The sequence below is a fragment of the Vidua macroura genome, chromosome 8 (assembly GCF_024509145.1).
Source record: "Vidua macroura isolate BioBank_ID:100142 chromosome 8, ASM2450914v1, whole genome shotgun sequence".
In the NCBI taxonomy this organism is placed as follows: Eukaryota; Metazoa; Chordata; class Aves; order Passeriformes; family Viduidae; genus Vidua; species Vidua macroura.
Genome location: NC_071578.1, coordinates 29549114 through 29564942, shown reverse-complemented (window position 1 = coordinate 29564942; position 15829 = coordinate 29549114). Strand labels below are relative to the sequence as shown.

General features: G+C 38.4%; 1 long non-coding RNA gene across 1 annotated transcript in view; it reads right to left on the bottom strand.

Annotated features, from left to right (window-relative positions):
• Nucleotides 1-8183: 8183 nt before the first annotated feature.
• LOC128810816 (uncharacterized) overlaps nucleotides 8184-15829 on the bottom strand; it is a 44512-nt gene continuing 36866 nt past the window's right edge. The window contains exon 3 of the long non-coding RNA XR_008438146.1: nucleotides 8184-8372. This is a non-coding gene — a long non-coding RNA (uncharacterized LOC128810816). The remainder of the gene's footprint in view (nucleotides 8373-15829) is intronic.

Sequence of the window (15829 nt, the reverse complement as noted above, 5' to 3'; positions counted from 1 at the left end):
TGATGGCAGCGCTGGAGTTTCTTCATGAAATGTTACCAGGGCAGGTGCAAACATTAGACTGTTTCAACCTGTGGTTCATAACTTACCTACATGTTAAAATTCAATTTTCTCTGCTTTCATATACTTTCTTGCACTTCTTGGTACATAACAACCTAAGAGGTTTCTCTTTATGAATGTTATAAAAAAATGTTTACAGCAAAATATCATCAAAAATTATTTATGTTACTGCCAGCTCTTTTGAGATACTTCAACTAACCCTGTCTTTCGGGATTTTCCTTGTTAAAAATGTCCATGCCCCTTGATAAAGCCCTTCACACTTTAGCCAGAGAATACACATTTTACTAATATGATGTATTTTTGACTGACAGCATAGTTTTCAGCCTTTAAAAATATCCATATGCAGTAGTCAAAACATAGTGTGCTTGCAGCCCCTTGGAATCTTAATTCTAAGTCTGTCTAACTTCCTGTCAAAACTTACAGATTAAGCAGTAATCAGAAAGATCTACTGTGAGAAAGAGCCAGTTTTGCAGGATCCAGTGAGACAAAAGCAAAGGAGGTTATCTTCTGATTTTACGCAGCAGAGTTGAAAAACAAGCAGTTCAGCCTCAAAGCAATGAATCTGAATTGGTCATGGTATAGCTCAATGGAGAATAAATACACTCAGAAAAGTAAATGAGACATGAAAGAAAGACTTGACTGTAATTTACATTTGTTAATACGGAAATTATGAAAATAAATAAATGCTTTAAAAATACGTTAATGGAATTCACTCAGATTTACAGCTGGAATTTTATTCTGTCATTCTTTCTTATATATAATCCAACAGAGCTCAAGCTGCCTAAAAAAGCACCATTATTACAGTAACACTGATGTCTGCTCTGCCTAGTCATGAATTGCCACTCTGCCAGTGAATGAGGGTCCAGCAGTAAGTGCCCTAGGAGCACAGGCCTCCTCTGCCTTAACTACCAAGCATACCTTCAAGCCAGAACCCCTTGAGTAAAGCTTTGTATTCTGCAGACTTTATTACCAGCTCTTTCCAAACCTTTGCTTGCAAGTCAGCCATAAATAACAAGGAGAGTTTGCAGCTGTTCCTGTTGTGATCAGTGGTGAAATTTGCTTAAACTTTGCTGCTTTTGGGTGTGTAATAGTATGTGGGATATGGGTGCACTCCAGAATGGCTACAGCAATATAGCAGCTCATGACTCCCACTGGAGAACCTCTGGAGAGGTAAACTGGGATCTCTAGTCCAGGTCACAGGTATAAAGGGAAATGCAAGCCCACTTAATTCCAGTGATCACCAAATCAAGTCATGCTCACTCAAAATGTCCCTGGGCACACATGCACAGGGAAGGGAGCAGGCCTGGAGACAGCATGATAGCATGGCAGCGTGCTTGTGTGCACAAGAGACAAGACAGGTTTGCTCAAAACCAACTTGTACTATGCCTAAGAGCAACTTATTCTCTCCTTGTGTTCATTACAGTCTCTCTCCTCTTTATGTGAAAATGATCATTCTGACCTGCAGAAAAATGTTTAATTATTACTCAGTTTCATGGTCACAGCATCAGGTTTTTTTTCAAAGATGTCCTACAAACTGAGGAAAAAAAAAAAAAACTGCAAAAAAAAAAGTACCTTGTTATCTAGGAACCTATTGGAATTCTTCAAGTCTCTGGGCATGCATTATGTATTCACCAAGTTTGCTGCTGGTGATGTAAGTTAGAAATTCTCCTGCTGGTTTTGATTACAGCTGCAGAGTCACAGATTTGAACACCAGTAGACAATCATTCTTCTGAGCCTGCACATAAATATAAAATGTTTCCTTTTTCCTTATCTCATAAACCTTCCACTATGATTACTTCAAAATGAATTCCTGTTTTCTTCAGATTTTCTCCACTTATCATGTTACAATTAACAAAATGTATTCCATCCAACAAAGCTATGTAATTTGCATATTCAAAGGTCACCATACAGGTTAAAGTTATTTAACTATGAAAGAGATGATAATTTCACAATCTTTTTTAATGCAGATAAAATACAAAATTACCTCTGGGTTTTTAATTTGCACATTTACAGACACATGATAAAGAGTTTTACGATAATGGTATAAGCAGCATAATGAACTTTCAATTACGCTGTGACAGCTCTTCCCTCTAGTCTTTGCATTGTCATTTTATCATTTAAAACAGTCATCTCTTTAAGGGAGCAACAAAGACTATTACTGCACCCATACTTTGGAACCAAAGTGGCAGCTTCTCCCAGGAGTGCTGCTGCAGTGTCAGCTCACATGTGCACTACGTGACATGGAACTGCTCCTTGCCAAGCAGGGTGGGAAAGATATGGGATCAGATAAATCAGATCAATGGACCATCAGGTTGTGTGGGTGTTCCAACCACTGAACAGTCCAGATCATTGGGGCAGAGCAGTGATAAATTGTAAAGAAAAGTCCTGTGGGGTTTTTAAACTTAATTTCATATTGAATTTGTACAAACACAATAAAAATCCTGGACATTATATTTAAATTAGTCCAGGAAAAAGCAATGCTGACTGGATTTCCTATGAAATGGTAACAAAGTGAAATTCTGTTCCCCCATCTAAAAAAATCTTTGCCTATCTTACAGAAAATTAGATACCTCAGCACAACACTTCATCCACCTCAGGTAAACCAGTGCAGCTGAACCAAATCCATTGCAAAGTTACCCTTTGCTCAGTTAACACCATGGCCGCAAACCAATCCACTCTCTTAAAATGAACAAACAGAGGACAAACATTTCTGAGTATTATGAATTACAACAAAGTCAGTTACTATTCCTTTTTGTGTTGAAAGCCACCCTGACAAAGTCATATGTTGTTTTGTCCCCACCTGTCTGCACTTTTAAATAAGAGAGTAATTGATTGCAACAAACCAATTTCTGCAATTCTAGATGTCTATCCAAAGCCTGCAACTGCTACTTGAAAAGTCCTAGAGATACAAGCACTAAAAAATATAAAAATTATAGGACTTTAATGAAAAGTAAGATCCTAAAAACCTCCAGAAAATTACATTATTTATTGAAAATCACAGCTAATTTTACATGTCTGCTGACTGCAGTAGATTGTGGCCTTTTCTGGACATATCTGATGTAACAATATTGCACACCAATGGTGAACCTTTTAGAAATGGACCAGTCTTGAAGGGTATAATGAATAGGCCATACAAAACAACAGCCAAATTACTTCTCTTTCAAGCACTCTGGACAGCAAAGAAAAGTGAAAGACAGATGTAGGCGCAGGAACCCTTCTTTGAAAGTCACAAATACAGATGATTACAATGGGTCCAGAGTAGCTATTGAGCTATTCTACTGTCAAAAGCTTTACTCTCCTTGGCAGTTGTCTTCCTCATCTTCATTTGCCATGAATCTCGTCCTGGGATTTCCATGCCTGTGACAACAAATAACACAGTGACAGGACCCTCCCTTTACCCCATTCTTTAAAGATCTCTACATCTTCTGAGATGCATCTAATTTTACTTTTGTCTCTATTGTAGACTGGTTTATGGGGAAAGGAGAGGAAGAGGCAAATGCAAGTGACAATTGTGAAGTGACCTAATTGTACAGAATACAGTTATATGCTGTTCCCCCCATAGTAACTGCCCCCTCCAAGGAAAAAGAAAATTTATATTTCTAATACAAAATACAATCTTGGAATGCAATTTTTCAGAACTTCTACTACAGGAAATATGACTACATGCCTTCATGGTTGGACATGAGAATATTTTTCAATAGCAAATATGCATCTAAAAGACTATTTAGAAAGAAAAGAAGATTTAGAAGTCTGGTGCACATAAGACTGCAGAAGAAGTGACTTAAGATTGACCGAGGAGAAGGTCTTCAGATGAACTTAATATTTTTAGAAGTTGATAGAAGCCCTGACTTTATCTGGAAGTGGTTGTGTGAGAAGCAGTACAAAAACTTCCTTTTTTACTTCATATCAAACACTGCTGAAAATTGTATTTTGGAGGGCTGAAATTCTTGGGGCAAGCTGAAAGTGCTACTGTAGTCCAGAAGAAGACTGTATGTATTTTACAGATGAGAAGCTTACTTGGACCAACCCTTTATAGATTTTGATACAACTCTGAAGCTCAAACTAACAATGTTAAAATGTCTGAATTTAAAAAAAAAAACTTCTTATCTCTCTGTTGCTATGACAGAATTCACAGTATGGCTGAATTTTTGTGCATGTAAAACACATAGGAACTATGGAACTACCAAGCTGCAGTAAGAATTTCATCCTGAAAATCCTGTCATTAGTTAGTGCTTTACTGCAGAAAGCACCTTGAAGCCAAATGGTATCCACTGATGTAAAGGAAGAAAAGAGCAGTGAAAAGTGGTTTGCTATCTATGTACAATTTGAAGCATGAGATTTCACATAGCTTAAGGAGTATGAGTGGTCATAAAATGATTCAGCACCTTTAAAGTGTCCTGCTGCAATATTAGTCTAGGTAACCTTCCTTGACAATGAATTTAACAGATTTACCAGATGCTGAATAAAGGTAGTATTTCTGTTTATTGGACTCATATCTATTCTCTTTAATATCATCAAGTTCACACATTCTAAGAAAAAAGGAGGATTTTTTTCACTATACATTTGTGATCCTGATGCAGATTTTTAATTAAACAAATTCTTTCTCCTGTTTCTTTGTCATGCTGCTCTGTGGTATGCCTCCTCAGCTTGAACAAAATAACATTATTATTATTATTATTATTATTATTATTATTATTGTTATTGTTATTATTATTATTTAATTTTTATTATTATTGCAGGAGGCACCAGAAGCTGACACTGAGTCTTCTTTTAAGATACCTGCTGCCTTGGTACCATTTTGTCCATCCTGTGATATGAAAGACTCTTTGAATTACACTATAAAATGACCTGTGTGTCTAAGTGGTGCTCTAAAAAAAGACCCACTCTTCTCCAAACTGTTTACCAGCCTACACTGAAGAGTAACCAGGGTTACTGGATGGAACTTCAAGAAAATATTTTAATAGTTGATTTGACAAAGAAATTGAAGTCTCAGGCCAACTCTACAGAAATTCACGCTAAATTCAGAACTATTTGGGCATTAGAAAAAGGCAAAAGAATACACAAGAGAACAAACCTTGTGTGATCATACTATGCAAATGTTTTCATCCCTTGATGACACCATTTTCTTGCCCTAATAGCTTGGACACCCATTAGCCAATGTTAGCTAAACCTGGCACAGCAACAGCAACTGAACAGAAAAATTCCTACCAGTTCCATGAAAACAACTAGCAAGCTGAAGGAAGGAGATCCTGTTAGTGCCCTCACTGAGGGGAAACCTTTGACATGGGCTCCACTGGTGGGTACCAACAGCTGCACATCAGCAAGAGCAGTTGCATTGCTTTTATCACAACTCACAGTGTATTTAACAGCAAAACCCAGAGCAATGAGTCCTGTGAGTTCTGCCAGTCTCAAGATGGAAATTAACACAAAGAAAAAGAAGGCCAGTTCTTCCAACGACTTCACCACCTCATGTGGAGAAGGATGGAGAGAATCTCAGCCCCTTGCTGCCTGATGTAGTCAGTAGTGGATGATGAAGGAAAGGCATTTTAGTCATCACTCTAACTCAACTCAGAAGTAAAATTGTTATCCTGCCCCCATTCAGGATCAGCCAAAGAAGAGATGTGACTCAGAGGTGTCTTACTGACACAAAATATCCATAGAGCCCAGCTCATGTATTACTCTTTGCTCAAGCCACTGCATCACCCAACAGCTGGTCCTAATCAGCTACTAATTGAATATCAAACTGTAGTACATTTTCCAGCAAAGAAAATGAATATTTTATTCTTTTAATGCATGGAAATACTTTTGTCTCTGTATCCTATAAGTACCTCTGAATTTCAGCTACTTTCACATTTATTTCAATCATCTGCCTTCAGGTAATTTGACGAATCTTAGAGAGATTTTGGAACACTTTAAAAATTTCTTTTTTTCTCCTTTAATAGAGCCACTCTTCTTTTTTATCATACCTTCACTTGAACATTTTTACCAAGACAAAAGAAGACAAAAGAGTCCTGTATTTAAGTGCTCTGCTTGTGTTACAGAGCTATGCTCTCACCTTTCTTAACCTGACTGCATATCAGTGCTGCAGAGCTGGATGCATGAGGGCACAAAGCATTAGCTTAGGACAGGCTCATTAGACACTGAGGACTTAGGCCCTGGCTGTACACAGAGACTCATCTCCTGAAAAGGAACCAAAAGACAAAAAACTGCTGCCAGTTGCATTCAAAGGGGAATTTCCCAGAAAAATATAATTATGAATAGGAAAGAGGGTAAAAAGATCTTGGCCAAAGGCAGAGTTCCTTCATTCTAATAGGGACATTATGGTTGCAACTTCCTCCCATTTCTTACCGCCTTGGAACACTGAGAGATTTTCCATGTGCCCAGGACTTAAATGACAGCAATATGGAGCCACTAAAAGGCTCCAGACGTTAGCATTGGAAGAAAGGAAAGAGTAGAGGATAGAGTGTTTTGTTTCCAGCTTTTACTAGCATTATTCCTTAGAGAGAAGGAGTAGTCTTTCTTTTTTGGAGTGTGCATGGAAGAGCAAGTAGAAGGCGTTGTGAGTCAGATCAGATCAAAATCTTTTTTGCCAAGCTTTCCACTGAGTTTTGCATGACACTGCAAATGACATCCCTCTTGGCCCTCAGTTTCCTAGCTGTAAAAAGACATCTTGTTTCATGGAAGCTGAAAAGATGGCTGTTATTTAGTGTGAGTCCTTATAAATAAGCATCAAGGAGTGGGAGGTTCTGGTCCGATAACCAATCATGAAAAGCAGACATTATCATGTCTCAGTGCTCAGAAACCACTAGAGCTTAAAATTCTCCCAAGCCTAAATTCTAGTAAAGTATGAAAATTTTAGCATTTTAAAGATTCTTGTGGATACAAAACAAGCTGAAAACTAACTTTTTAAGGTGAAAAATCACCAATTCTGAGAAGGGGGTTTTAATGTGGGGGGAAAAGAGGATGTGTTTGTCTATCTTCAGAGGCTCCTTATGCTGCACTATAACAGGAACAACTCAGGACAGAAGGAACTTTTTAGTTCCTTTCCCATGCTGTGGTAAGAATGACCTCAGAGTCCTCTCAGAGTATTCAGCATGAAGACAGGAATATCATGAACCCTGGCTGCAAGGCTCCTTGGAGCAACAATATCAGAGCACCAGAAGATCTCCAGTAGCAGAATCAAAACAACTGGTGTGCAGCTTTTTGTCCAGAAACTTGGCATTTTGCTCCAAGCTTCCTGAAACCCCAATAGTTTCCATGAAACATTAATCCATGAGTTAATTTATGGTGTTTGATGAAATCTATTTAAATAAGGAAGGGCTTGCTATCGACTCCCATTCATCTCTCCTTGGAGGAGGGAATGAACCGTAAAAATGCTGTGGTAACATTACAGCAGGAGGCTTAGGTGAAGAATAGGGATCTGGGGGGAGCTGAAGCAATGTCGTTACTCTGAGGGTTAGGAGAAGCCCCATGCTCTCCAGGTAGGAATATTCTTGGTGTACATCACACAAATCCATCTGATTTGTCTCTCTAACATCTCATGTTCTATCTGCAAAAGAAGACAGACTGGCCAAAGGAACCAAATGCCATTTAGGGCAATCACCACAGGATTTGAAGGGAAGTTGTTTCAGGAAAGTTGCCATCAACTTAACATCCTACACAGCTCAATAGCTACTAAAATGTGGTTCTGAAGCAAATAACCTAAATTGAATGGAGCAAATAACTGGAATTTAGAAAAGACAAGAGTTAGCTTACTAATTAGCCACAAAAAATTGGCATTCCAAAAACCAACACACGAAATTAAGTATCAGATTTCCCAAATAATACTGAAGGCTTCATTGCCTTAGCACAGTTATAGGCTCTAAGATGTGTATTGAATTGCAGACTTTGGCAGTATTTTCCAAGGCCCTTGGGAAATACACTTACCATGTCCTAAACCACACCCTGTTGATTGTTACTGCTGTTTTATATGGTACATATTAAACAAACTGACAACAAATCAACTTTAACTGGAGATGTTTATTTGAAACTGCATCCAGTCATTTTCCAAATGCAAAATCAGTATGTCTAACATTCAGCTATTAGTTTCCTTAGCACATTAAACAAGAACAGTAAAGGTTCTGGTTTTTTACTACCTTTTCCTTCTTATTTTCAAACTAGCAGCATAAAATTCAGAAGATATAAACTCTTAGAAAGTGTAAATCAAGACTGATTTAAACATAGAGGTATTTTGGCGGTATTGCATCACTCAGTACCTGCATTTACAGTTGACAGAATCTTCCTCTCAACTTCTAGACAGTTACTGTCTTATATTACTAAAAAAAAAAAAAAAAAAATTAAAAAAATTAATTGTATATAAACCAACCTCCATGTACAATTTCTAAAAAAAGCCCTAATCATCCATACAGCATTCAGGGATAACACAAATCAGAAAGTTCTACCTCTTTGTTTGAATTCTTGTTTATTTTTTTTCATGCCACAGGTCACACTTAGATATGTACACTTCAATTCTCCTTTAGGCAAAAACATCTCTTTAAGGTGTGCTGCATGACCAAATAGTCAGAGAAGCAGGCTGATGCCTAGAAGTCATTGTGTGCTATCATTTCCCCCACAAAAATAAGTAGGAGCAAAGGTTGTTTCCTGTATTTGAAGCTGATAATGTCTAATGAGCATCCTCAGCAACAGGCACTGATAACCATAATATTATAGAATAAAATAGAATTTATTATTATAGAATAAAATTCTGTATCAAGGAAGCCCAGGGGAAGCACATAATTCCTTTCTTCATGAACTAGTATGTGCTAGATAAAAATAATGTTAAAAGGTATTTGGAAACTTTGCTTTCAGGGGCTGCATTTTGCCATTATGATTGAGCCTTCTGAAGGGAAATTTCTGGAATGAATCTGGCTGAACTCAGCCAATTGAAAAGATTACTTGAAACCTGCTTGTCACTGAGGGGTTCAGATCCCATCAGTACATGCTGTAGTCACTCTGGGGTGACCGCAGCATTAAACTTTCACTATGACAGCACTGCATCTCCTAAATTGAGTTTGGTCATTCCTTTGCAGTTGATATGCCTTTTTGTGGGCTGGATTAATACTGCTCCGTGGGGCAATGCTGCTGGGCAGCATTCAAGAATGATGATATGTACTGGGTTTTAACCCTATGCTAACTACCTTGCAGCTGGAGCTGTGGTTCACAGTAGGACCACAGCAGCAATTCTTTCAGAAACTGCTTCTGTGGTTCCCATGAACAATCCACTCGTTTCCAGCCTACTTCATCTTTCACCTTTCAGAATGACATCTCAATTGATTCTCTGATAGATGGTACAAAGCATCCCTTCAGTTTCCTCGATGGCAATCACATATTTGTTGTATTGGAGGCTGTCCTGGGGAGAAAGGCATTTTCCAAGTGTACTGGCTGTGCTTTCTCACTACCTACAGAGTGGGTGGGTACACAGGGGAACTGATTTCTTGGACTTTCATTCTGCCACATCAATTGCCTGGGCTTGATATTTTTGCACATTTTGTGCTCAGTACTTTATCATGGAAGAAACAGGTCAAAGGAGAGAAGAAGGAAAGGAATGTTCTGGGGTTTTTATCATTAAAACGGACCTTTTTAAAAGAAATATAAATATCTGTAGTGACTCTTGCAGAATAAGGATGGGACTCATCTGTCTAGTACTGTTAAATCAGCATAAGGTTTAGATGTCTACTCAGCTGAAAGAGAACAGAAATGTATCCAGATCTCAGGGCTGAGTGCACGTCTACCCGAAAGGAAGGCAATGCACTGCTCATCAGGGAAAGTTGTAGTTCACAGACCAAGGCTGGGACTAAACCATTCTCAGGTGAAATGGCTTTGCTGCCCAATGAGAAACCACTCCTCTTCCCTTTATGTAAACGCAAGCTTTACAGAAAATCCTAAAAATGGAAATCTAGACTAAAGTCCATTGACTCTATGTCCTGAACTGTAGCAATATCGTTATAAAAACAAGAAATGGCTCTGGTAGTACAAAATACAAAGAAACTTCAGTACAGTAAAAATCAATAAGATTTTTTTTTCTTAAAATATATTCCCAGGAATTCAACAAGATACTATAATGACTGTGTCCCACAGATTAAAAAGCTTTAGGATACCCAAAAGAAAAAAAAAAAACCCAAAACAGTAATTTCAAATAAAATATTGAAAAATGGAAACAGGAGCAAAGGAAATATTAATTCTGGTTAGAACAGCCTCTTACATGTTTAGTTAGGCACAGTTGGTAAAGAACTGTAAAATTACTTGCACTGAATGATGCTGGCTCTGCCTCTTACTTGCAGGATGATTTTTTATAAGTCATCATCAACATTGCAAATTCACCCTGCAAAAAATCAGGACAGAAATAACCCACACTGCCTATTTCACACCAAACAGAACTGTCATCCTGTTCCTCTCAGGAAAGAGCTTCCTACATCTAAACAATGCCATGTTTGATCTCTCCTTTGTATCTCCTGAGCCTTTCTGAATTGCCAACTGTGGATCCGGCTCCAGGGTGACTTAGGGGGTTAGGAATCTATCCCAAGAGAGATCTTTGCCCCCTCTGTGTTCTCAAGCAGCTCAGATATCCTCTTACAAACCTTAGTGTATCCTAGAATGATGATTTAATACTTGCTTGTGGGTGGAAAATCACGTGCAATACACCTGTAAGCATTAATGCTCAAACCACCTGGCTCCCGCCTGTCTCTCAACATTGGCAGGACAAGTGCTGCAGGGTTTCCAGTGCAGCTTCTTGGGAGAACCTTCTGGCCCCATAAGAAGAAAGTAGCCACAATGGGGATATGGACTAAGGATGTTTGCCTGGATAGTGACGGAATTCAAAATCCAGCAAAAGTGAAGTGTTTCTGTGGAAAATGAACTCTTTTTCTCTTACTACACCTTCAGGAATTCATAATTGAATCTAATATTTTTCCTACTGGACAAGAAGTTCTGTGCCATTTTGGCCATGAAACAATGAGAGGGGAGCCTTAGAAATCTCATTCTCAGTAAGATCTGTCATCTCTGTATTTCAACAGGAGAATTTTTATGTAGGAAAAATTATAGACTTTACTGTAGGATAGGATTTCTGACTTGGTCATATGGAATAAGATTACTCCAGTCTCAAGGCAGATTTTGTGATGTTCTATTGCACGGAAAATTATAACAATGTACAGCAAAGAAATACTCCCATATTGCTTATAGCAGATGTGGTTATGTTTACACACAGTCTTAGGGTTTGTTTTCTTAACATTTTGATTATATTTTACCAATATTTTATTTTAAAAGTAAAAATATTACTTAAATGATTTCCACAGTTTTCATTGCTTGTTGCTCTAAAAAGAGACTCATCAGATGGTTTGTGTTAAAGGATTTTCATAGCCCTTTCTTGGCCTAAAATGAAAATTCTCATCAGGAAATCAGAGTGGAGAGATATTTCTGCTAGAGCTAGAACTGATGAGATTTCTTGGTCTAACACATTTGAGAAAAGTCCAGGTGCAGTAAACAGCACCATGGGACTAAGACTGGACAGGTGCTACCACAAAAACAAAGGCTAGAGCACATCTCACAATGATTGAGGGCAGTTTATGTTTTGATTCAGTAAGTTATTAATATGACTCATCCGTATGTTACCAAATATCACACCCAGCGAGTGAAAATTGAAACATATGCCTGTGAGATATAAAAGGGAGATTTTACAAGAGTCCTTGGCAGAATGGGTGTAGGGAGGGGTAAGAACAGGGGGAGAAGAAAAGAGCTTTTCTTGCTGTTTGCTACATCAGGTAAAATGAATGCATTGAAATTTTCCAGTAAAGGAAAACAGGCAACACCCAGACTTTTTTTTTCCTGCTATCCTTCCTTCTAACCCCTAAAAAAAATCGAGATGAGGACAGAAGGGCAGTGTATGGAGACATCATAGCACTGTGCAGAAAATGAAATGAGGTTTTTTTGATTCCTTCAGCCTTTCCCTAATCCCAGAGTCCATGCAAGGGCAGAGAAGCATGCATGGATATAAAAAGGAAGGCTTTTTGAGGTTGTCCCTGAGCTTAGACCAATACCTATTACAGTTTCTTAACTATTTCCCGTAGGAAGAATTCACCAGTCTAGCAGGAAATTATACAGGGAAATTAGTCTTTTCGTGTCTCTCCTCCAGTTATTTTTAGGAAGAACACCACTAGATGGCACTGGGAACTGTCACCACCCTGTATGGAGCTGCAGCCTTACCTGCAAGGGCGGGCAGCGCGAGTGCAGCAAGGGCTGCTGCTGCCGAGCTCACCGCCCTGCTTTGGACACTGCATTTACATGATAGTAATGGTTCTTCATATCAGAATAAAACTGAATTATCAATATTTGACTACCCTTTAAACCACACTCGAAATTGTATCAGCTGTCTGGCATAATGGCTCCAGATGCTATTAAAAGGATGATAAAATAATCAGGGCCTAATGTTATATTCACATTATCAGCTACATTGTTTTCAGTTCTTTCAAATGGGAGCGTGGGGAGGAACACTGAGTTAGTGACGTATCCTAATCTCATTAACAGGGCTGACAAAACCAGAGAGAAGCTGTATTTTGCATAAGGCTGTATAGTTTCTAGAGGACAAAAAATCTTCCTGTGAAACTGCATGAAAATACATTTGAACAAGTGTCTCCCATACATATATACATACGTATATGTACTATGTATATGTAATTAATATAATTGAGAGGGCATATATAACAAGTTTGTGATCCTAGTTGTCAGTACATGGTATTTTTACATCCAGTCATATAATATTTGAGATCCCATACATCACATGTCCAAAAGAAAATCCTGCCAAAACACACAAAGGAATGCATTTATCATCCTAAATCCAATATATAAAACATATGCTACTTGTAGAGCATATGTTAAAGATCTTCCCCTCCCCTTCTCTCTGTGTAAGAAACTGGCACAATTGCTGTCTCTAAGCAGAAAATCTTCACATGAACATGGAATTCTGCAGTTCCATACAGGTGAAGATCCATTAATTCCAACTGGACTCATTCACTCCCAGAATCAGGGCACAGCTCTGAGAGTGGTTGCTTTAATGCTGCATAGTATCTTGAGTTGGCCAAGCTGGGACTCCAAGGATCCTCTCTCAGTCTAACCTCTCTGCCTTGAATGCACTGGGAGTGCTGAGCAGAAGTTGCAAGCAAAGGAATCAAGTGGTGGGTTTGGCAGAGACATGCAAAAACATCCAAGCTCAAAAAAAAGAAAAAAATATTTGGCCTTTATGGCTCTGTTTCCCCATTGAAGAGCCAGTCTCTGTGTGAAAGGAATACTTATTTACAGGTTAAATAGAACTCAGGCACTTCTGCACCTCAGTGTTTGCTGCCTGTTCAACGTTCAGATGACTTGCTTGGTGCCAGTGGGCCAATGCCTCCAGCACCAAACACATACTTCTATTCCTTATTCTGATATGCACTGTCTAGAGAAATCTTTTTTACTAAGGATTTGTGATACATTTGTCTTCCCTCATTGTCCCAGAGCCAACAGAAGAAAGGGTCCTCAGTACCAATGAAGATTACCCTAAAGAAAACTGGGTTTCATGTCTCAGAAGCACCCTTCAGCCTAACTTCAATTTCATTAATACACATGGTGCTCAAGTTCCTTCCTCCAGCTGTTTCCTGATGAAAGATTAAGGATTAACAGTTTGAGCATTATTATTTCCCCATCTTGAATCAGTTCAGCAGGTTGAGCATTATTATTTCCCCATCTTGAATCAGTTCAGCAGGACCATCCCTGAAAAATTTCACATGTAGGTAACAACGAGTGAAGAAGACTGTGGGTTTTCTGGGGGCTAGGGGAAATTTGATGTGGAAGTTTGACCTCTATAAAGACAATTCTTTAAGCAGAAATATTTCTTAGGTGTGAAGCCAAATTATTCAGTTCAGTCTCATCATACCCTGAAAATCCCAGGAGGTAATTCTTTAATCATTCCATGATACTCAGAAGCAAAGTAAGACACCCAAAAGTTAAGAAACCAGATGTATTTTAAGAGACTGTGAAAAGTTCCTTTGGAATTTAATCAAGACTCAGAGTAATGAAAATAAGTCGTTTCCCATATGGTGCTATTCAGAATTCTCTGAAGGATCAGGCAAGATGTTACACCCATGACACAGGTCTAATCATTTGCAACTGCAAGTGATTCCTGAGCAGGTAACAATGTAGTTGGGAAATGCTGACAAGGTCTCTGAGAGGAGACTGATGCAATGCAATTGTTCTAAAGGTTACCAGAGAGCTACAAAGCAATACATAAGAAGCCACTCCACAGAGAAATAAAGGTACTTTCTCCACAGAGAAAGTCTGGTAGGCTGATGGACACAGATCCTTGACAAGCTACACAGAGAACTTTTGGAAGCAAAATTTTTTTTCCTGACCCCTGAAGTATTTTGCTTTGATATCTGACTTTTCACTCCAGCTTTGAGAGGAAAAGACAGAACCATTCACTGAGCACTGCCAGTATTCCCAAGATTTAATGATCCCAAAATAGAACTTTTTGGCAAATTAACTTTTCCACAGAGAAGGAAAAGAATAATCCAGCTCTACATCTCCAGTGTAGCAGCCTACCACAGCAGTACTCAGAATAACTTACCAGCTCTGACCAGAGGAGAATCTGTTGCTCCTGTGAAGCATAACTCTCTCTAATACTGACCTGAATCAATTTTTTGTTTGCAATATTTATCTTCAGGTTTTAATTATTAGGAATATTAAACCTCAAGTTTTAGAAGGTGCATTAGTGCCATTCTGAGTGCAGTTGATACAGACATAAATCTACCATTGGTGTACAATGAACTAGTTCTTTGCCACTCCAAAGATCCATCATGAACCAAAACAAAATCAACACACACACACTCTAGCTGATGTCTATAAATCTGGCCAGTAGAAGTACTTGGACAGCTCTTCCACAGGTCCTGACTGACTTCCCATAAATGACCAGATAATGTCTATCCCCAGAGTTGTTTGGCTAAATTTCTATATGCTAAATAGGCAGTGAGATGTAGGTCATCCAGCTGTGGATTGCAGCAAACACAGATCCAAACCAGCTTAACAGAATGGCTGAATTCACAGTTTGCAGGACTTTGAATAAATTTGGAAACTTTTGAGGCTGCTGCCTAATTGCCACTTCTTTCAGATTATAAACATCTTTATGTAGGTCCCTTTTTAAAAGTAGACTTTGCTCTGTCTTGTCATCTGTTGCAGTCTCATGGGTATTTGTAGCATCCTGGCAGAAAGGTGTACACAATCAATTTTTTGCTTACACAGACAGCTAATCCACAAGGCATAGTAGACAGATGATTGTCTCCTTTCTCAGTTGTTCTGAGATTTATGCTCATAATTTACAAGGATACAACCTGAAAAATAATTCTCTTTCTTCTTTGGAGATGGTTCCTAGCCCAAAGACATCCAAAACCATGCTGCAAGCATAAAAGTTTGTTGAATTTTTGCTTTGTCAAGTAGTAACATCTGTTTCCAATTCTATTTGCTAGAATGCAGTACATTCACAGAATTTCATTCCAAATTAACTCCAAAGTTGCCCAGCACTGAAGGAAACACAAAGTTCCTCCATATCCATCTTGCTATACACTTTGAATTCTTAAGAACAGACAAAAGAGAATTCTTGTACAACTACATTATTGTAAAATTGAGTGTCTAAAATTGAAAAAGTGAACACCTTGTCTGTGTGGGCCAGTCTCAAGATAGATCAATGATTACTGAGTTGCTGAAAATAAAC